Here is a 22,442-nt window from a genome sequence, read left to right on the forward strand (position 1 = left end):
TTTCACTTACAAACTAGTAATTCCAAATGCTAATTGTGAACAGAATCTCGGAATTCATAGATAATATATGATTCAAATGGTAGATTTCCTGTATTTTAATACAAGTTACTTTATGTGATCGTAGTATGGTTGTCCTAATAATGTAGTGAGAAAATAAAAATGTTCTCACTATATCCTTACATTAAATTAGTGTTTCTTATGCTTATTACTACCCTTCCGTGATACTCCAGCCTGTTACATGAAGCACTATAAATCTTTGTTCTCTTTGTTAGGAGGAGTGAATTAAGTATATGTGAAATAATTTAAAGCACAAATTACTAGTTATTGTCGCAGAAGAGAAAGAAAATATTTTCCTGATGCTTTAATGAGAAATTCAACATTGCATACTACGATATCTGTTATTCCTCTTTCAGTTGGCATGATTCTTTCCTGATATCAGTCATGGTAAACCCTGCAAAACACTTCAGACAGTTAACTCTACTGCTCTTAGTTCTAATGGGAAGACAAAGACAAATGTTGACTGTGTGGGTTTGTATTCAGCTGATAGTAGTGAAGATGACAAGTTAGGTAGGAAAGAGCAATAATAGCAACATCAACCTTCAAAACTGCAAATCTGCAAGGTTTGGAATATAATAAAATACGAAATTCATCAGTTCTTTTCATAAGCTCTTTTCCCTTTTCTTCTAACAGGTGATTTTTTAAATGTTTTTAAGTTATATTTTTAGTTTAATTAATTCAATTGGAAAAGTCAGCATGTATCCACTTTTAATAGTTCAAAGTTTTAACACGTTTGTGGTTCTGATGACACTCGTGCCTGCAGAATTAAAGAATAGGTCCATGTAGCTTGATAAAACACCTGTTAATTCAAACAGAAGGATCATGAGGGGAAGACAGTGTGGCAGAAAGAAAGAAAGAAAGAAAGAAAGAAAAGAAAAAAAACACAACATTTTCCTCACTAAAAAATGAGGTAAACAGGCTTACTGAATTGGATCAGGCTTAATTTCCATGGCCTTTTGGATTAAGTCAAGGGAAACAAGTACCAAAGTAATGGCATATTATAGATACTGTAACTTAAGATTTTAAAAGTCTGTTTGATATTGGAAAATATGTTCAGATGCATTGACCTTAAATTCTGAATTTGTGCATGTATGTTTTGGGTTAAGTCACACACAATTTATGTTTTAACAGCTTGGGGCAGTAAATTTTATGGCAAGTACCTATAGAAATAAAAATGTATTTCTGAGTATTGAAACACAGAAATATTACTTGGCTGGATACTAGGCAGTGAGGTTTGATTTACAACATTGTTTCACTTTAGCTTGTAGTAAAGGATGGTTTGGTTTTGACCGCTAAAGACGAGATTAATGAACACCTCTTTTGCATTTCTCATATGAAATCCAAGACTGAATGCACAAATTATACTAAATTGCACAGCTTCTACACTAAATTTCACTTCTTAGTTGCCTTTTTTTTTTTTTTTTTTTACAAATGATTTGTTATTCTTCAGATAACAACTTTCAGGAGGAAAAAAGCAAATTAATATGCTAATACAGTAGTTTTGTAATTCAAATAATTCTTTTCAGAGTGCTTCTACTTTTGGCTGCAAATAAAAGCATGTTTCCACACAGTCTTACAGACATCATCATAATAGCTCATGCATTCATACAATTAATTGTTTATCTGAATATGAAAAAATGTAATAGGTTAGTGCACACATATATACATTGTCTGAATATACTCAAACTCACTAGCAGGTTTCTCAGTTAATACACAACACTGAAAGAAGCATTTTTAAAACAAACTAATACATTATAGGATATCTTATTTTAAATTTGATATCATGATAATTTTGGAGGTATTTTCCATTCTAAATAAGTCAATGATTCTGTGATCTTTTCTAAAGATGAAAGAAATTAATTAAAAAATAAACAGACTTTTCATCAATGCTTACTCAATTTGAAGTTAATCTATCAGTTGATTTTAGTATCCTTTTTATGGCTTGAGTTTGTTTAGAGAGAACTGAGCAATTAAGTTCAGGAACTTAAAATACTCTTTAAAAGTCACGGTTCCTTTTTTGAAATGTTGACTAATAAAATTTAACATAGCATTCACTACAAGCTAGGTGTACTTCCAACTAGCATTTCATTGTGCTATTAAGTTTCAACACATTTCTGTTTGAATAGTTAAAACTCAAAAATGTTTTGGTGCACTTCAGTTTTATAACAATAGCAGAAATCATTATGCACATTTGGAAAGAGAGGTTATGTTTACTTAATTAACTATTCTACGAGTACAGATTAAGTAGAAAGTGCTTTGAGGAGCTTTTATTTTTATTTCACTGTCAGGATATTTCCACTGATAAATGCAAAAAATAGGATCATTAAATGCTAAAAACAGGTGTCTAGATCCAAAATCCATAGGTCATTATGGAAATTTTAACTTTACCTTTAGTGGTCATTGGATAAGTTTCCTAAAATATAAAGCTGCTAGGAGATTCTGGATAGAATGCAAAGCCTGTACAGTTGGTACAAGTTCAGCCATTGAGTGTAGGTGTCTGTCAAACTTCAAATGTGCTTGATGAAGGGCATGCAAATAAGTATATTTCTGCATAACCCAAGCTTGCTGGCTTTTATGGATCTCCACATTTATTGTTTGTCCTTACTCTTAAGCATAATAATAATAAGAATCACTAAACGTGCCATTTTTAGGTTGTTATTTCTGTAGATATTCTACAGAGAAGGTTAATAGCGTTGACTTTTAAATCCCATTTGATTTTTTTGTCTAATTCATGATTTTGTCCATTCATGATCTGGCCAGGTTTGACAGCTGCTATTAAGAAAAGAAAAAACACTACAAATAGTTGGATTATTCCTGTGCATCATTGAACCAAATTAAAAATTTATTCCTAAATCATAAAACATCATTTTTTTTAAAGACTTGCATAAATGTCAGTGAGGTGCTTTAGAGGAAAAGGAGTGAAGTTCTGTGAGAAAGCCTTCTGTCAATGTAAGCCTCCATCTGCACATGTGCATGGCAAAGCACTTAAGTATTGGGATCATCTGGAATAGAGATATCTAAAATGTCATGATGACTGGAATGCCACAGAAAAAGAGAGTTAAATTAGCTGAGTGATTAAAACAGATGTTTGGTGAACCTCTAGGTAAAATTAAGTTACAACAGTAGACTGCACAAAAACCACGTGAGGATAGATGGCTATCTGAAGTACATCCTCATTTGACAGACAGAACTACTTTAATTTTCTTCCTTTTACCAATTTTGACAGGTGGATGAATCATGTTCATTCACAGATAATACAGGCACCATTGATTATTATTAACCTGGAAATACTCTGTTTTGAATGAGAAGATGAGTACTTGTTTCCCATACTGTGAAAGAAAACAGGTTGTAGTTTCCTGTAAGGAAAGAGGATCATAGAAAATGCTGGAAGATTTCTGTTTTCTCCTCCCCCTGGAAGCAATTGTAAGGTGTAATCTAGTAAAGGAGATAAATTTTACCACATTTCCAGTTATTCTGAGAAGTTATTATCCTTGTCATCTTACTATACTAACAGATTTAATCTTGGATTTGCTGATCAAGTGGATCTTATATCTAGCTGTTAGTAACATTGAAAGAAGCTAGAAACACTTCTAAGAGTATCCCAATATTAATTTGACTTGTAAGCAACTGCTGTAGTTATCAAGAGGATGATACTCATTTCTGTGTGGGAGAGCGAAAGGGTTCCACTAGTCTAATAAGATATGTCCTTTAGCATAAAAAGAACACAACAAACAACCCTATCAGCCACCCATCCACCCATCCAGCCATCCAACCAACCAAAACCTACTAATGAGAATTCGGCTAGAAACCCCTTGCTTCCCTCACATTTCCACAAAATTTAGAAAAATTGCTTTTTTTTTTTTTTTTTGCTATTATTATGAATTCTTGGCTAAATGTATTCCTGTGACAGTAAGAAAACAAAGTATCTTAATGATGCCTCAGGCTGTGTTAATGAAGCAGACTGAATTGAGCCTTTTCTTCACCTCAAAGCATTCTCTTCTAATTCTGATCATATTCAGAGATCTGTCACTGCAGGTAGTCCATGCAGCACACATCACAGGCAAAAATAAAGAAAGGCAGCTTATCATGTTCGTATTTCTTTAATTTTATGAATAATATTTGACTTAATTAAGCTAGAATCTTTAGTGTCTCTTTAGAGGGATAGTTGGAACATATTTTATTTTTCGTTTCTCCAGGATCCAAAGTTAGAAGACTGCTGAAATAATACTTTACACATTTCATAGTTTATCATTATTCGAATCAATTTCTGTGCTGTTGCTGATTTTTGTCCAAATCTTTAGATTGTGGGAGGACCTGAAGGACTATTACAAAACTATAATTACTTGAATGTTTGCATGTTTTGGAAAGTAGGAAATTAGATAAAAAGCACCAGATTGTTCGTTAGGAACCATCTCACTGGAAATTACGTGTTAAGAAGGGGGAAGCTTTTCATTATGTTTTCTCATTTCATTTTTTTTTCCAGACATAAATGTTTCATGAGCTAAATTATTTCTAAATTTGATTATTTCCTTAGGATTTTCCTAATCCTCATAAGAAATTAGGGCTTTGTTCTGATTTAGAAGCAGATTCAGAAAAAAAAATGTGAAAAGAGTAGGACTGAGTTGCAATTTCCCATCCTGTCTTCCTCTGCTCCCTTCCCTGATGTGCAGGAAATGCTTCATTCCTTACTTATCCTCAAGACAACATGTTTCTCTCCTGCTGGTGAATTTATTCAGTACTGTGGACATTGCCAGTTTCATCCTTTGTCTGAACAAATAATGGTTTCAGCACCCTTATAAATCTATTTTTCACTTCCTAGACTTCCACAAGCTGGTGTGAGAGAGCAAAGCAGTAGTTATACTACTCTGATGTGTCTGGGTAAACTGCAAAAGTTACCTCCAATGAGAAACCACTTTAAAATATAGATCCTCTTTTATTTCAAAAGTCACTGTATGGCAATCGTATGGCAATCCATTCCATAAGTATTTTCGTAGGAAAAGCTGTCCTCTTGCTCCTAGAATCAAAACAGAAGACTATGGAAAATGTTTATTTGTTAATAATAGAGACAAAAGAGATGACTTGAGTCATTTAGAATATTGTGAACATTTAGAAAGCTTTTTTTAGTTTCAGGTTTTTCTTTGGTTTTGAGTAGGAATTGAATTTGGTAAGCAAAGCTGTTTTGAAACAGGATAATTTCACAACTTTTATGCTGTTCCATATTTCTTAAGGTGAAAATGATCAGAGCTGACTGTTAACTGTGTCACCAAACTTTCATTTCAAGAAACTTTCATCAAAATATTTCTGACCAGCTCTTGTAACAAGTAATAACTTAGAAGTTGATCTATACTATACCATAATTATCTAAACTGCAGTAAAAGAGAATTAACTAAGAACTCGGAAGGGAGTGCTGTAGTCAGCCAAGTTAGTCTCTTGTACAAAAAGATGTCTTGAGCTCTACTCACTTAAATATCATTCAGGCTTATTTTGTTAATTTAATTGGGTTGTGTATTGCACAGCACAGACACAACTGCCTCCCTTTCTGCATACAAAACTTTGTTATACACTACAGCTTCTGATTCACATACAACACATAGTATTTCTGTTGCTGTAGAGTTTCCAAAGAGTTCCTATTTGTATCCATGTTGGTGAGACACTCTGCCTTAGATACCGTAATCAGCTACAGACTGTGTATCATATCTCTAGCACATTAGTACATAAAAACAGCTAGATAGTTTTTAGAAGAGAGCTGATTCACATCATCTCAGAGTTCAGGTAGAGAAAGCTATATTGTGTCTACAAAATGGCAGGCAGACATGCCATTTTTAAATTCAAAGTGCGGAATATCAGGAATGCTGAAAAAGCAGTTGCAAATAAAAAAAATTATAATTTGTCATTAAGAGGTCTGGACTCTGAATAACAGATGTCTAAATGTGGGCTTCTAAACAATAAACCATTTTTTATTCTGTTAATTTTATATGTAGTTAACTGATTTTAAATTAACAAGATTATTAATGTTCATGAATTTTCTTTTCTTGTATGCCTCTGTCTTTTGGGGTGCAACACAACATGAATTTTAATAGAGAATTGCTATATAGTTTCTTTAATATACTAGTTTACACCATCTGAAGCTTTGACATCTGAGTTCATTATTGTCAGGAAGTGGCTTTAGACTACACTGCAGCTTCAGACACACAAGGTAAACGAGCATTGTAGAATTCTTTATGGGGTGGTCATCTGCTCCACTGTTTAGCTACTTTGCTCCAGAAGTGAATATTTAGAGGAAAAAGAAACAGAGCTTCCAAGTCATTTCAAGTTATTTTGAGGTGAAATGCATCTGCAAAGGTTTGTTGAAGTCCTCTTGGACTCTGTGGGGTACTGCAAAGAAAAGGGCCTGGTGCTTCTGTCTGACCATAACAAAAAGGTGTGTGACCTGTCTCCTTAATATACATGAAAGCTAGATAGAAGATTCCTTTCAGATTGTGCTACCCACTCAATAAAACCTTGTGGAAGCTCAATGTAGCTACTTTTAAAAATTCTAGGCTCAGTATAGTACTTTTTTGTTGTTGTTGTTATTCAGCGTGAGTTTCAGCAAATGTTTTTCTTGCTGAATGAAGAACTTGGTGCATAGCTAATGCATATATAATTTTAAAGACTCGACTTTAAAGACTTAAAGATTTTAAAGATTTTAAAGACTCGACTTTATCATTTTAAGATATGCCTACAGTCTTTAAGTTGTAATTTCATTTCTCTGTTTACTTTAATATTAACTGAGCTACTAGTATTTTAAGTAAGTACATTGAACACTGGTTTTAATTATTAGGTTATTAGAAGGTATCAGCAATGGAGAACTTCTCTGAAAAGTAAAGGGGTTTATTTAACAAAATAAGGAAACTTTTTTTTTTTTCCAGTTGTTCAGTGAGACAGTCATGCATGCACCTGAAGGTTGTATACCCTCTTCTTTCCTACATGGTTGCATGTGTGTTCCAATATGAACTTTGTGCTAGTGTATCTGGCTGTGTACATTGAAGAGACATGCACCTATCACATAATGGAAAACACCAGTGGTTTGCTTGTCTGACATGTTTCTTTCTGTCCCTGTGATGAATGGTAGCTTCAGGGTCTTTGGGAAAGGAGAAGACAGGAAATGAGCTGCCAGAAAAATTGCATTAGCTTTTGATCTGCTTCCTGCCCTATGATGGGGAATGTCAGAGAGTTGGTAACATATGAAGAGGTAGTGCTTGCCAGAGAACTTTAAATATGCCTTTTTGGCTACTTGCTGGCTTTTGTGGTAAGTACCTATCCGTAAATGAGAAGCAGAAATAACTTTTGGTAGCACAGATAGCTAGATGTCTCTTCCATCTTCATACACTTTAGACAATAATAATCAGTAATCTCAGAAGACAGTTTCACAAAGACCACAAAAGTTTCACAGAGATTATTTGGAAAACATTTATGTCTTGACTACTATATTTCCACAAACTGGGCTCGTCTCATAAAACTGTTGGTCTTTTGCCTCTGATTGGTCAGTGCCAAAAATCTGGTAGTTGTTAACAAATGTAACTAAATGGAAATCTTTCCAGTTGTCCTGGACTATCATTGCATAGTAAGAAAGCAATCAGTCTTGGGTATTAACTCCTCAGTTGTGTTTCATCTACAAGCATAACTGTGAGATGAAATCCTCCACGTCATTGTTATGCATTGGTCAGCATCCAATTTACTGTTGGCTTTGCATAGAATAAAAAGGCAGATAATGCATCTTACAATTGATTATCTTACAAAGATAATGCATCTTACATCCAGCCACAGTGCATTCAAACAGGACCATTATTCATTAAAAGCAGCTGGTTTCTTTTGACCAGTTGCAAGCCTCTCTGTATGCAACGACAATGGATTTAGTGATTCAAGGGATGCACTTAAAATGTTGTGTCATGGGACTTTATCAAGAAAACATATTGAGAAAAATAAAGCTCATACATTTTAAAAAAAAATTAATGTATATTCAGTGCAGTGCTTTATTCTGCATTCAAAGTGAAGGAATATGTAACAGTTGTTAGACTCAGATACTTAATAAGGAGTTTATCCTCGCAGAGGCATACGTATGTTCCAACAAGCTCATTCAGGTGTCCATTTCAGATCAAAATCTGGTCTCAGATCAAGACCAGAGCAGGCTGATGCGTTACTGACAAATGAATCCTTCATTGAGTATCTTCAGTGCTGCCCTGTGGCCTGCCAGAACCCCATTCCTTTCAGCTATCAATTACAGCTATTACTTACAATGAAGTAATTTGCACTTTAAAAATTCTTAGGTACCTAGGATATTGGAAGGAATGGTTTCTTTTGGATAAGACAAAAACAATGATAATGCAAACTGTATAGAAAATATCTTTAAGCAAACATAACTTACTGAAAACCTGAACTTAATATATTTGTGAATATATAAATCTGTATATATTTCAGTTAAGAATGATGTGATAAACCAACAAAAATACATGTATGGGTAATAGAAACTTAATTACAGGTGTCTTTTACATTTTTACTCTTGGTAAGAATAACATGAAATCTTTAAATAAAACACGGCTTAGAAGTTGGGTTGGAACTCTTTGTGGGATAGTCTTGTGAGAATTCTTGTAGTTGCTAGCTCTTGCCAAGTTGGAAGCAGTACAAAAATAGCCTTTGCTGTAGCCTTAACCTTACTGAAAACAAGTAAACTTTGTATGAAAAACATAAGAAATTAATGAAAAAGGCTTTTAGTTTAACTTTGAGTAGATACTCAGTTTTTCTTCTTTCTTATTCTCTACCATAAATCGTTCTAATTTTGCATAGATTTCATAACACTGTCTAGATTTTGACCTTACAAATTTGATAAGATACCGTGGACTGGTAAATTGCCATGCATAGACTGAGCCTCATGTACAAGCTCATCACATATCACATCTGGAACTTAACCATGATCAGCACCTAATCAAAGTCATATTGCCATATATTTCCTTAGTCTAATAACATTTTCAAAGACAATTATGGTGATTCAACTGAAACGTTAATTATGTAAAGCACAGTAAGCTGCTTGCAAGTTTCAACCCCTTGTTACCATTTTGTTGTTTAAACATCATCATTCTTTATAGCTCATGTAGCTGAAAATAAGCCAATAAGTTGAACATCCGATAAAAACACAATATCCACCCCAGAAATTTAATTTGATATAAGCCCATTATAATTCATAACACATTTGATAAATACATTAAAAATTACAATTTGATCTAGGGAACTGTGAAAGTTACATTCATATCTCATAAAAAATTGAAATATTAGAAACTAGAAAATGTTGGAAGTCTGATTTCATACAGACTAATGAGCTTTATGCTTATTCTTGAAAAGCCAAACCAAGACCTATTATGGGAATACATCATTAATTAGATCATTAACTCTGTGTATACATGTGAGTGTGTGTGTGCGCAAATATTCCATTTTGCATAGCTGTAAGCTCTTTCTTGTATGGAACTAGAATTAGTTTAAATGATCAAGTAATAGCAATGATTTCAATACATATATGACCATCCTCTGCAAAATTAAGACTTTCATTGGTCATATACAACTATATTTTTGAAAATGTATTTTTCTTTCAATTTACAAGGAAGCTTCTTAACAAGGGATAAAATGATAATAGAGAACAGATAAGCTAAGAGGGTCAGAATTTAACAGTATCTAGACATTATTTTTCTTCTAGTAATCCAGCTAAAAATGATTTCATTATGAATTATCCTCTTTACTTTACACATGAATTTTCAGCATGCACGTACAGTTTGAATTTTTCTCTTCCCCAAATGATGCTTTCCACTGATTTCATGTGTTCAGTGTTCAGAAACATGATCCTAGTAGAATGATCAAATGATTGTTTTCATGATGATTATCAAGGTCATGTTTACTTGATAGTTTGAAATGTGGATGGGATTAAAGTGATGTTATCGAAATAATTAATACAAATGGTGGGCACCGTGCCTGCATAATTCTGTTTTCTATAGAAAATGTCCTCTTCTGTATCACAGTACAACAAAAATAGTGGAACAGTGAAGGGAAGAAAGTCACAGGACTTGATTGTCCTTTTTTTAACTTCTCTGAACTCATACAGAATAGCAGCAGGTATTCACAGGTATTGTGCATGCCATTCACCCAGGTACTGCACAACATTTCCCAGTTACAAAGCAGCAAGGTCAAAAGGAGATTAGAAGAGAAGCAGGGAACCACTTTAAAGAGAGTGTTCCATAGCAAATACAGGAAAAGTCTTATACATCTGAAGCTGAGGAACACATGACATTACGGAAGCATCCTTTCTAGTAAGCTAGCGCTTGTAATTGAGTGAAGTATAGCAGAAGAGCTCACAGCAGGCAAAGCATCTATCTCCTAATCTAGTCATCAAAAAGACACAGGCGAACCAATGTGGCATGATACAGAAATCAGTCCCAAAGCCCAAAACTGCTTTTCAAACAGTCTCTGTAAGGGAATTGTTTGCACCATATGTTTTCCTTAAGAGCTTATCTACTGAAATGGTGTTGTAGAAGTACTACACATACAGTGCAGATTATGGTACAGTCTAAAGCAGCTCCCTCCAGAACACATCACCTACTATCCCTTTGAGCCATCACAATGCATAAAATTTTATTAACCTACAAAGATCACATATCTCAATCAAGGCTTCCAGATTTCCAAGCTGGAAATTTCTCTGCTATTCCCTCTGCGCTATTTGCTTTATCAATGAGGCTTGTAATTTCAGTCATCACCTTTGTCCTTATCAACCTTCCTTTTTTTTTTTATTTCTACTGTTTAAATCTTCTTTCATCTTTGCTTACTTTACAATTTGTCCAGAATAGAACAGTCATTCCAGCCAATGCCACTTTTGTTCCATGATATCCAGAGTCTTAGTCCTTTCTTGTGTGACTGAGACCCTGCAGTTATCCATGTATCTCTGCCCATTATTTTTTTTTTGGTGGTGGTGTTTGTACTCTCTTAAATTTAGCACATTTTTTTTCCTGACCTCTATATACAAAATATGTTCTTTCTTTCCATCTGAATACATCCAGAGCTCTCAAATATATCAGAGTTTGTTCCTTTTTTTTTGGTAGTGCTCCGTTTCTGAAAGAATCACTTAAATCACTTACAATCCAGTTCAAGTGAGTGGGAGTTGAGAAACCTTTTACGTCACTGCCCCAGTTGCTGTTAACTCCTCCTTGAATCCTGTCTCTTTATGCATCCCATCTATTTTCAAAACTGCAAAAAGCTTTTCTAAAGGTATCTATATAATTTAGAATTTTGTACATCTATGTTATATAATGAAAATTTCGAGCTTTCCACTGTATTTTTCATTGTTTGCCTGACATAGAAGTACACAGGTTGAAGTATGATTTAGCTTTACTTTGATCTGATTATCCTATACTTTCGTGTACTTTTAATAAGCAGCCTTATGGGTCTTTGAATTCTCCTGCAGACCAGAGCTGTATCATATGTGAGGAATCTGAGAAAGGCAAAAACAAATATTAAACATGATTTTAATTGCGGCATATGAATACTAGCACAACCTCTTTGGGCATCTTTGCCCATGGGTGAACACACACATTTCTCTTAATATTAAGGCATTTGTGCACACACACTGACAGGAGACTCAACCCCTATGGTTGCAAAATGAAACTGTGGGCACTTCTCCAATACATGTAATGCCTCAGAGTCAATGCCAAGACCTATTTTTACTGCAGTTTGTGCTACCATGCTGTTTAAAATGACAGAGTATAAGCAAGTAACTTAGATCTAACCTGTCAGGTTAGCCAGCAGTGATGTGTTTCAGTGCACCAATGCACTTATTTTCCCCCAGAATTTTATTTATTTATTTATTTATTTATTTCTAGCTTGTCAGCTCTCGTAAACAATACTCTCTTCCTCCTGCAAAGCCATCCACTTGGGTAAAGGAAATTTCACAGCAGGCCCACACTCTGTGCCTTATTGACTTCTCGTTCAAATCACTTTTTCAATTTATTCACAATTCGTCTCTCTCCCTTTCTCTCTCGCTCTCTCCTTTTTTTTTTTTCCCCCCCACTTATTTTGAAGAGTTGCATGGTCTTCCTTAGAGGCTTAAATGTACAAGTTTTCTTACTCAGATGATGACTGCATTTTGTTCATAATAGAATTAAAGTGTGCAAGCAATATCTGAGTTAAAAAAAGAATGAGAAAGAAAAGAAACCCTTGTGTTGCTTCCTAAAAGTTTAAAATACTGAAATTTGTCAAAGAACATTAAGGGAACTGAAGTATATGACATTTGCAAAGATGGGACTTGTCCTGTTTCTTCACTCACACAAAATACCCACTGTTGCAGTCTATTAAAAATACACTTGTCTGTGGTTTCATAGATCATGTCTATTTACTTCAGATGAATAAACATGTCTACTAGGAGATGTAGGCATTTCACAGAACAAATGTTGAGGAAATGTTTTAACAACAGTTAGTTGGTCATGTTTAGGGAGCAGTTCTGCATGCTAACAATACTTAAGAAGTTTAAGAAAAGAGTATGGATCTGGTGGTATGGAAAAGGTAGAAACTTAAAATTTGAATATCCAAGACACTGTGCTGTAAGTCCAACCACATAGCACTTGTTTTACTAATCCTGACAATTTTGTATCTACCAGATACAATTCACACAAAGTCCAGGCCCTTAATGGCGTGTTTGCCTTCTAATTCAACGTACACAAATATACACAATATACAATAGACTTCGTGCTTGTCTTTTTTACATGTATTCATTTTTTTGCTTAGGATTACTCACAATTTTGAAAAGAAACAGAGCCTCCAGTTTGGGAAAGTTTAGGGAGGCAGCAAGTTTCTGTTTTCACTGAACACCCTTCATGGATTTTCATTCTGTGTAATGAGAATAAACTATAAGCTAAAAATTGTCATGAAAGGTCTTCGTGAACTGTCCACAGGAAGAAACTTTTATCAATGGCTGACATTTTATTTCTATGTTTTGCTTTGAATATGCAGATGGGGAGAAGCTAGTTGTCAGTAGTAGCCACATAGCTACATGCAGAACAATTTTCTTTGTAAATTATGGGTGCCCCTTATGTTAGCACATCTTGGAAGCAGGTTCTTAAGTAGTCTATGAGTAAAATGTTGTTCATGAAAAATTGAATTATTAATTGGTAATTAGTAATAATTATTGCAGGTAAGTTTTACCCTAGTAAAATAAAATATACCTACTAAGAAAAATACCCTAGTCTTGAAAAGGGATGACAACAGATGTGTTAAAAAAGTTTACAAGGCTTCTGTTATAGGCTGCCTGCTTTTTATCCTCAAAAATATCCTTCAAAAGAAAAGATTAATTCTATTTATTTATTTATTTTTAGAGAATAGAGAATAGTAAATTCACTGAAATAGTGTTCTGACCATTGAGATCCATGGTCTGAAAAAGTGTGGGTAGTAAACAAGTCAGAAGAAAGGCTAGATGTTCAGAAACTGTGAGACAGTAACTGGCTAAAGCAGTGTTAATTTGTCTGTCACTAGCAGACACGGACATCTTAACTATGCATTTGTTATTTGCCATGAACATGTGCAGGAGTCATTTGTTTAATATTATCTTTTTCTATTTTATTTTAATTCAAAAACTGACAATTCTGTTTAATGATTTGACATTTTTAAGGGTAACTATAGGAAAGGTACAATATTAGACTCCTAAGCTTATCAGAGGAGCTACTCCTACACAGACCTTTGATCCACTAGAAGTACCTTCCAGAGAACATTCAAGGAAACAAAACAAAACAAAACAAAACAAAACAAAACAAAACAGTATTTAATAGCTAATTCTTGTTAAAAAGTACCTGTAAAAGACATGGAAAGACACTATTCCAGGATATTCTGTAACAAGATTGTGAAGCCACTATTCTGGGAAGTATGAACTAAAGTCCCTTCATTCTTGAGAATATCTAGTGGTTATGAGGTAAAAGGATGCCACCCTCTGTTCTGTCTCTGATATCTTTATTTGATTTTGTTTGCTTTTCATTCAAGGGAATGAACAGAAAATATATGATTCAGTGATAAATAAGAAATTCATTAGCAAAAATAATTATGTTTTTGATTTTGTGTTTCATGCAAAAACAAAATAAAAACATTTGGTTCAATCCCAAATAATTTGAAAATTATAATAAATAGATATTATAATAAATATACATTTATATTTTTATATTATTTTATACTTTAAATTTTATATCATTTTATTAAGTTGATTCCTTTATTCTTTTGATTATGTTAACTATTTTATGCCCTTATTTCATGGCAGTGAATATTCCCTGAAGCCTTAGGGGAAACACAGCCTTTGACTGCAATCACTAGTAAATGGAAACTGATGACCAACATAGAACAAATGCACAGCTCCTTTCCCTGGAGATAAAGGATATTTCCATTAAGTCATTGCTGTCATTGACTCTGTTAGTTGCATTAAAAAATATGTCTTTTTTTAATTGGTGATTCCATGCACAGATCAGTGTAGTTCTCCCCAGACCTACTGATAGCCAAGGCAGTTATCCTCTCATCCACAATTCTGCCTGATAGTTGCAAGCAGTCATACATCTCATTACCAAACAGACTGTAGTTTCATGATCAGAAGTCCAGATATACATGAATATAAAAATACAAAATGGGTCTTCAGCTGTATTGAACTTTTAGGGCTTCTGCTGTGGTAGATATTTTTGTCTACCCAAGATATAAGTATATTACTTCTATAATATATCTAGCACCTGAAAGCAGAGGACTGAGAGGCTGAATTTTAACTCTGAGTGCTAAAAACCATCAGTGTGGTCTTTTATGCACCCACAAAAGTGCAGAAGTCCTAAACCAACTAATAATGTTATGGATACACAAATAAGCCTGCACACAGATCTGTCAGAGAGCAGGGATGTAACAGTATTCAAAAGGAAATAGATAAATAATGATAGCAATAGCAAATGGTAGCATTTTCTAATGTTTGAAGAAATTTTGTAAGGGTTCACACTTCAGGGTTTAATATCACACCTTAGGGTTTGATATAATCTCCAAAGATTAATTATGAGGAAAAGAACATCATGAAAATAGATTTTGCTGCATCTAGGTTTCTTTTAGACCTTCCTCTAAAGCACCTTGCTTTGGTCCCACTCTGAGGTATATCTAAAGGATATTTGGCAATATGGATCATGGTCTGGTAACTTCTACATTCTTAGACACTTAAAAGCAAGGCATTTTTCTTTTGATATTTTGTATTTTGAAATATAAAATAGCTATTTATAATAAAAGTGTGTAAAACTGTTTTGGTGGTGGTGGATTTTGTCACTAGTTTTCTTTCTAATTAGCTCACTTATATGGCACTTGTCAGAGTTTCTGAGCTCCTGATAACTCTTTATGATATTCAGGATTTCAAAATGTGTGCCCCATCTGTTTTTTTGTTTGTCTGTTTGTCTGTTTTTTGTAACTCTGCTTTATGTGAGAGATCTGGTCAGTCATTACATACAAAAAATAAGATAGTAAGGCCGAACATAAATACCCCCAATTTTTTGTTATCTGTGGTTGTGAAAAAGAACATTTCTTCATGTAGAATCATGTCTTATATTTTTTTTCTTCATGGCCTCATCCTGGAAAGTTTGAAATTTGCATTCTCTGCAGCAAAGAAAATGTGCATCTGTAAACCTGCTGTGATTTTCCACTTGCATAGCAACACTATACTTTTAAATGGAGATACCAAATGTCACTCAATTGTTTGTGATTACTCTGGGTTGCTTTGATGCGGTAGTGCAAACTGCAATATTTGATACCTTCCAAATACATAATGACTTTTCACACTAGTGGAAGCCTAAAAGGTTTTATGTGGTTGGTGAAATTTCCTAATCTGATTTTACTGTTGTGGCACCAACAGTTTGAAAAGTACCTCTTTCTTTGGAGGAGGGTCCTAATCTGCAGGGTGGCTGTTCTGATAGGGAAGTACTGCTCAGCTTGCATGCAGACTACTTAGTTACTGCTTTGGAAGTAAAGTGGGGACAGGTGACCTCCCTCACTTAGTCAGTCTTCTGGACACCTCTACCTTGCAGGGTCTGACTGCATCCTGACACCCCACCAGGATGGCCTGACTGCTCAGCAGTGGAGGGGCAGACTGTAGTCAAACCACGACTAGAACGTTATATGACAGAGCATCAACAACTAACTGAGCTACACAATGAAGCAAACTAGGGATAATTTTGTACTGCTGTGTATAGGCACTCTGATAGAGAAGGAATAGATTGCATTGTCATGTTGACACATCAGTTAAAACTCTTTACATACTTACATCATTGTATTTCAGGGGATGGGAGTTATCTTGTGAGTAAAGTATTGTTAAATAGACTGTTTTTGAAATATTCCCATTTAAATTCTAGTAAGTTGACAAGCACTTAAAAAAACGCTGTAGCAAAACCAGTTTACAGTATATTTCACTGAAAAAGCTAAATGAGAAAAAAAAATCTACTTACTGGTCAAATAGGTGTTTGTATGGAATTGGTAGATAAAGCTCAATGAATAAAGGAACATAAGATGTTATGGAACTTAATGTAAAGGAGCTGGATTGTTCAGTTTCCTTATGCTGACACTTGTTCTCCGGGCAGATAAGGTGAGATTCATTTGACATTATGCAGACATAGTGTATGTGAACCCTATCAAACTAGGTGTCTAGTGAGCATACTAAATCCCAAACCCATGGTCTTACTAGAAACCACTTTTAGGCTAATCACAGAAATGTTAGTGTCCAAGTGCTAATGAGTTGTCTGTCATCTTTTCGCATTTACAAGTTCAGTGAAAGTGAATTATTTATCCAATTTTGTGTCTCTCAACATGCAATGTATGGAAGCTTTCAAACAAAATTTAATGTATCTACAGCAGAGAAACTAATCTTTTATATATAATAAAATAGTTAATACTTAGTAATTAATCAGGAATTTACCAAAATAATAAAGAAAAGTGAAAGAGTGTAGACTAAGTCCTTGCACTCATAACACTTTAGTGCTCTAGAATGGTGACTTTTTAGCAAGCAAACACTGTATCACACAATCATTTACTAAATGTCTGAGCTGTGTCATTTTTTCCATTTTTCCTAGTCATAAACATCAACCTTATAGCTTCTACATTTTATAGGGAGCATTACGGTGGTTGATGATTTCCTTCTCAGAGGAAATGCAATGCATTTTACATGAAAGAATTAGCATTCAAAATTATCTCCATTTTCTTCCTCTTTGATTATCGGAAGACATGTGACTTGATATGACTGCCAGAAGAGATGATAATGCCTTTGCATGTCTCTGATATTCTATATTACTTTGTTATGATAAGAAATATTTTGTTAATCCCCCATACAGTTCCAATCAGCCATTTTCACACATATAATCTGTTTTTAATAACATATCCTTTAGCAACTTGTAACTGATAGTCAGTAGCTGTGAGTTATCTCTGTCTTATTGGTACTTATTAGAAGGAGGAGGAATGTATGAAACTGGTGGAAGGACCATGGAGGCAGAAATGAGTCAGCTTTGGGAGAACACTGGCAGGATGCTTTGTTGGCAGAGGCAGAGCTTGGAGGTAAACTGGTTTTGTTGCTCAAACATTCAAAAAAGCCTGACTGCTGTGGAATCACCAAGTTTTTAAAGAGTGAAAATTAGCACATTTTTAATTCCCAGAAAGACATTGGCACAAAGCTCCCACAGGATGATATTCATTGGAAAAGAGAAACCTCAAATTACTGCTAACTTAAAAGGTTTTCAGTGAGGAGATAGTTGTAATTTTAAAGTACACCACGATCCATGACTGAGACTATAAAAAGCTTAAGTGTCACTATTCTGTTGTAACTGCTAATTCAAAAGGTTTCTGAGATGTATTTTCCTTCTACTACTTTGTTTAAATTGATTTTAACATTCGGTCAGTTGTTGTAAATCAAAACATTTATACTGATACTTCCCTCAGTCAAATAATTAGTGTCACCAAAATCCTTATTGCTTTCCAAGATCACAAATCATAAATTTCAGAAGATTCATATAAAACTATATAATCCTTAAATTACAGGTGCAGTTCAGTGCTTACATAGTACTTAGTTCAGTACTTACGTAGGTATATGTAGTTAGTTTAACCTTGTTTTGTACTTCTATTTCTCTCATTTATTTATTTATTTATTTATTTATTTATTTTGGAATAGCAATGAAAATAATAATAGAATGGTTGGGTTGGAAGGGATCTGAAAGATCATCCAGTTCCCACCCACCCACCCCTCCCCGCAATGGGCAGGGATGCCACCCACTAGATCAGGTTGCCCAGGACCTCGTCCAACCTGGTCTTGAACACCTCCGGGGATGGGGCACCCACAGCTTCTCTGGGCAACCTGTTCCAGTGCCTCGCCACCTTCTGAATGAAGAATTTCCTTCTAATGTCTAATCTAAATCTCCTTTTTTTTTAGTTTAAAACCATTCCTTTTTGTTCTATTATTGTCTGACAGAGCAAAAATTTGCTCTCCATCTTTTTTTTAAGTTCCCTTTAAGTACTGAAAAGCTGCATTGAGGTCTCTCCAGGGCCTTCTCTTCTTCAGGTGGAACAGCCCCAGCTCTCTCAGCCTTTGTTCATAGGATAGGTGGTCTAGCCCCCTGATCATCTTTGTGTCCCTCCTCTGGACTCGCTCTAACAGCTCCACATCCTTCTTGTGCTGGGGGCCCCAGGCCTGGATGCAGCAATCTCAGTGGAACCTCACAAGGGCTGAGCAGAGGGGAACAATCACCTCCCTTGACCTGCTGGCCACTCCTCTGTTGATGCAGCCCAGGATGCAGTCGGCCTTCTGGGCAGCAAGTGCACACTGCTGGCTCATGTCAAGCTTTTTGTCCATTACAACTCCCAAGTGTTTCTCCTTGGGGCTGTTCGCAGTGAGTTCTCTAGCCTGTGCTCATGTCTGGATTGTCCTAACCCAGGTGCAGCACCTTGGTCTTGGACTTGTTGAACCTCACCAGGTTCACATGGGCCTACTTCTCAAGCTTGTGCAGGTCCTTTTGGATGTCATCCCTTCCTTCTGTTGTATCAACTGCACCACTCAGCTTGGTGTCATCTGCAAATGTCCTGAGGGTGCACTCGATCCCATTGTCTATATCATTGATGAAGATATTAAACAGCACCAGTCCCAGGACAGAATCCTGAGGGACACCACTCATCACTGGCTACTACCTGGACATAGAGCCATTGACCACCACTCTCTGGGTGCAACCTTCAAGCCAATTCCTTATCCACTGAATGGTCCACTATTCAAATCCATATCTCTTCAATTTGGAGATCAGGACGTCATGTGGGATTGTGTCAAAGGCCTTACACAAGTCCAGGTAGATGACATCGGTCAATTGCATCAGTTTTCAGTTGATGCAGTCACTCCATCATAGAAGGCCACCAGATTGCTCAGGCATGATTTACCCGTGGTGAAGCCATGCTGCCTGTCTTGGATCACCTCTTTGTCTTGCATGTGCCCTGATATTGCTGCCAGGAGGATCTGTTCCATCATCTTCCCAGGCACAGAGGTGAGCCTTACCAGTTCCCTGGGTCCTCCTTGAACCTCTCAAAGATGCTGTCTGTGTCCTTGCAGTGGCATTTACAATTGTATTGGATGAGACTTTCTGAACTGTTTGTTTTTGTATTGTTTGTTTATTTTGTTGTGCTTTTTTTTTTTTTTGGTTGGTTGGTTGGTTTTGCTGAGTTCACCTCTCTAGTAAAAGTCTTCCCATTATTTCAAGCTATGTACAAAATATCCCCTTACTATATTTATTTGCAAATGACTGTCCTACATTACCCCTTCTGCATCTATAAGAACAACATACAAATTTCCCTTTGGCAGCAGGGTCTCCTTGGAGAATCTCCTGATTTGTCCAAAATTCCTACCTAGAGAACTGATAGCCAAATGCATAGTTGTTCAGTCAGCTACCTTTTCTCAAGTGACTCTGTGGTCTCAAATTAGGCTATTATATTATCAGCGCTGAGATTAGTGAGGCTGATTTTGAACTACTCTGGGAACTGATAACTATGTAGTAGTAAACTGCTTAAGCACAAAACCATAGACCTACTACTGACCTATGTCATAATTATATGTAAAGGACAAACCTGTATTCTACCTTCATTTTAACTTGATTTCCCCAGAATTTCCTTTCTAAATTTCAGGCTTAGCCACTCTGTGTGAAATGCACATGAATAAGCCACTGAAGGTAAAAATGGAGCAAAGCACTGCAGCGAACACTTACATAATGTGCATTGTGTTGAAAATCCTCAAATTCATTTTCCTGCCCTGCTGGGCCAAGATGAAGAAGCACATATGGTGAGGAAAGCCACTCTCTGTTGGGAGACCTCTGCATTCTCTCTGCACAGGAAGGAAAAATTTAGCCTCATCCCTCACTCTCTTCTGCTAATTTGGCACAATCCAAATGCAAGAGATAGAACTTGAATGTGGATAAGTGAGAAGATGAATTTCTTTTCATGTGTGGCTAAACGTTTCTTGTTAAGTGTCAGGTTTAGAGCTGAGTAAATAGTGGAATAATATATTCAAGATTCTGTTTATGCTAAGGGCTTCTCCTTGTTTTCTTACATTTTCCTAACGTACTTCTACAAAAACTGTAGTTTGCCTTGGAGTGTACATGTGCAGAATAAATAGGTTTTCAATCCATCTTTGGCATACCTACCTTTTGAAGATTTTGAATTTTCATGGAAGTGGCAGAAGGCTGTCAGTAATATGGATAGGAAAAAGAAATTACTGAAGAATACCTGCATTTATCAAGCAAAAAATATGCAATAAAACATCAGATGAGGAAAACCAAGGGTGATGTACGTATGAACCATAGAAGAGCTACTTGTGAAGTTTTTACACCACCTCCTTCCTCAACAGTATGGTGTAAGAGATCATCATTTGAGGACAAAAGCCCCATGGAAACATTTTATGGACCTCAAACATGCCTTGGACGTATCAGGGAGTGAAAGCCAGGAGCTGACAGTCATCTAGGCCAATAGCAGTGATAGTGGAAGGTTGCTAATGGTGACAGAAATAGCAACTAATTAGTAAGAAAATGGCAGGAGGAAAGGGTCTGCAAAATTTACTAAACATCATGTCTTATTTAGATCTCACTCTCCCTTTTGCATTGGGAAGGGAGAAACACAACTGATATAAACTCTAGAGTTCACGTTTGCAGCCAGAAATAAACCTCATGCAAAAAGCAAAAATGTTGGTGAAATAGGGGTAGGGTTTGTATGGAAGGACAAGAAATTATTTTTAATGTCCTAAATGTTCCTGTGCTTACTGTCTCCTATTATAACCCTCATTCTAAAGAACTCTTAGCCTTCACCTGAATAGGCTCAGGGCATTAATAGTTATTTCATTCAGCACTCCTGCTGGCAAAAATTAGGTCATCCAATCAGAGAAAGCAGTGAAGGCAGGATACTATGCCAGCGATGTAGGCAACCTGTCAGATAACAAAAATCTAAAAAATGCTTTCAGAGTTAAAGGCAAAAGAGAACACAGGGAAACAAAGGAAGTGACATAAGCTGAGGGTTTATTCTAAAGGCACAGCAGAGAGACAATGGCTTAGGGTAACTTTTGGCTGTAAAGGATTTGTGTAACTGGTAAATAACAGGGTTTGCATTTCATATTTATTTTATCATGCGCCATGTATTATTTTGCCTCTTAGTGAAGCTCAATAGATGTTACATGATGGGTTTATTAACTGTGTTACACAATAATATATTTTATATAAAGTTGTCACGGGCCATCTGTTACTTGCGTCCAAAACATTTCCTCTTAGTATTATAACCTGTCGCAAACAAAATTTACACAAACCACTACTGCATATAAATAACAGTGTGCTAAATTTGACTGGACTGTTCCTACTCCAGGATAGATTATTTATACAGTTATAAAGCAAAACAATGAATAAAATAACATCTTATTACATCATATTTATTCTTTGTTTGCTATTAGTGCTGATTTGTAAAGCATGAAGCAAACACCCTCTTCCTCTCAGAAAATGAAAACTGTGGGTGTTTGCATTACAGGCAGACTTACTAACCATTGATTAAACAACAACAACAACATTAGTTTTCAGTTTTATAAGAATGATAAGAGGAAATGTGGTAAGATCTGTCTTGCTAACCTAGGTATTGGTGAGGTTCTGCCAGAGTGAAGTATGGGCAGTAAATGCAGTTTCAAAGGGTCTTAGAGTTTATTTATGACCAACCCTGGTCCCCTGGTCATCTTAATTCCACCACAAATTAAAAAAAAAAAAAAAAGGCATCCAGTTTCAGCCAACTTTTCATATAGAAATGATAGAAATGGAGGATCTCTGAATTACATGAAAATG

At 35.5% G+C, this 22,442-nt stretch overlaps 1 protein-coding gene across 8 annotated transcripts in view; it reads left to right on the forward strand.

Annotated features, from left to right (window-relative positions):
* The window catches only part of GRM8 (glutamate metabotropic receptor 8), a 349,088-nt gene that overhangs the window by 297,401 nt on the left and 29,245 nt on the right, over positions 1-22,442 (forward strand). The gene's annotated exons all lie outside the window — the stretch shown is intronic.

Source organism: Anser cygnoides, chromosome 1 (assembly GCF_040182565.1).
Source record: "Anser cygnoides isolate HZ-2024a breed goose chromosome 1, Taihu_goose_T2T_genome, whole genome shotgun sequence".
NCBI classification, from domain to species: domain Eukaryota; kingdom Metazoa; phylum Chordata; class Aves; order Anseriformes; family Anatidae; genus Anser; species Anser cygnoides.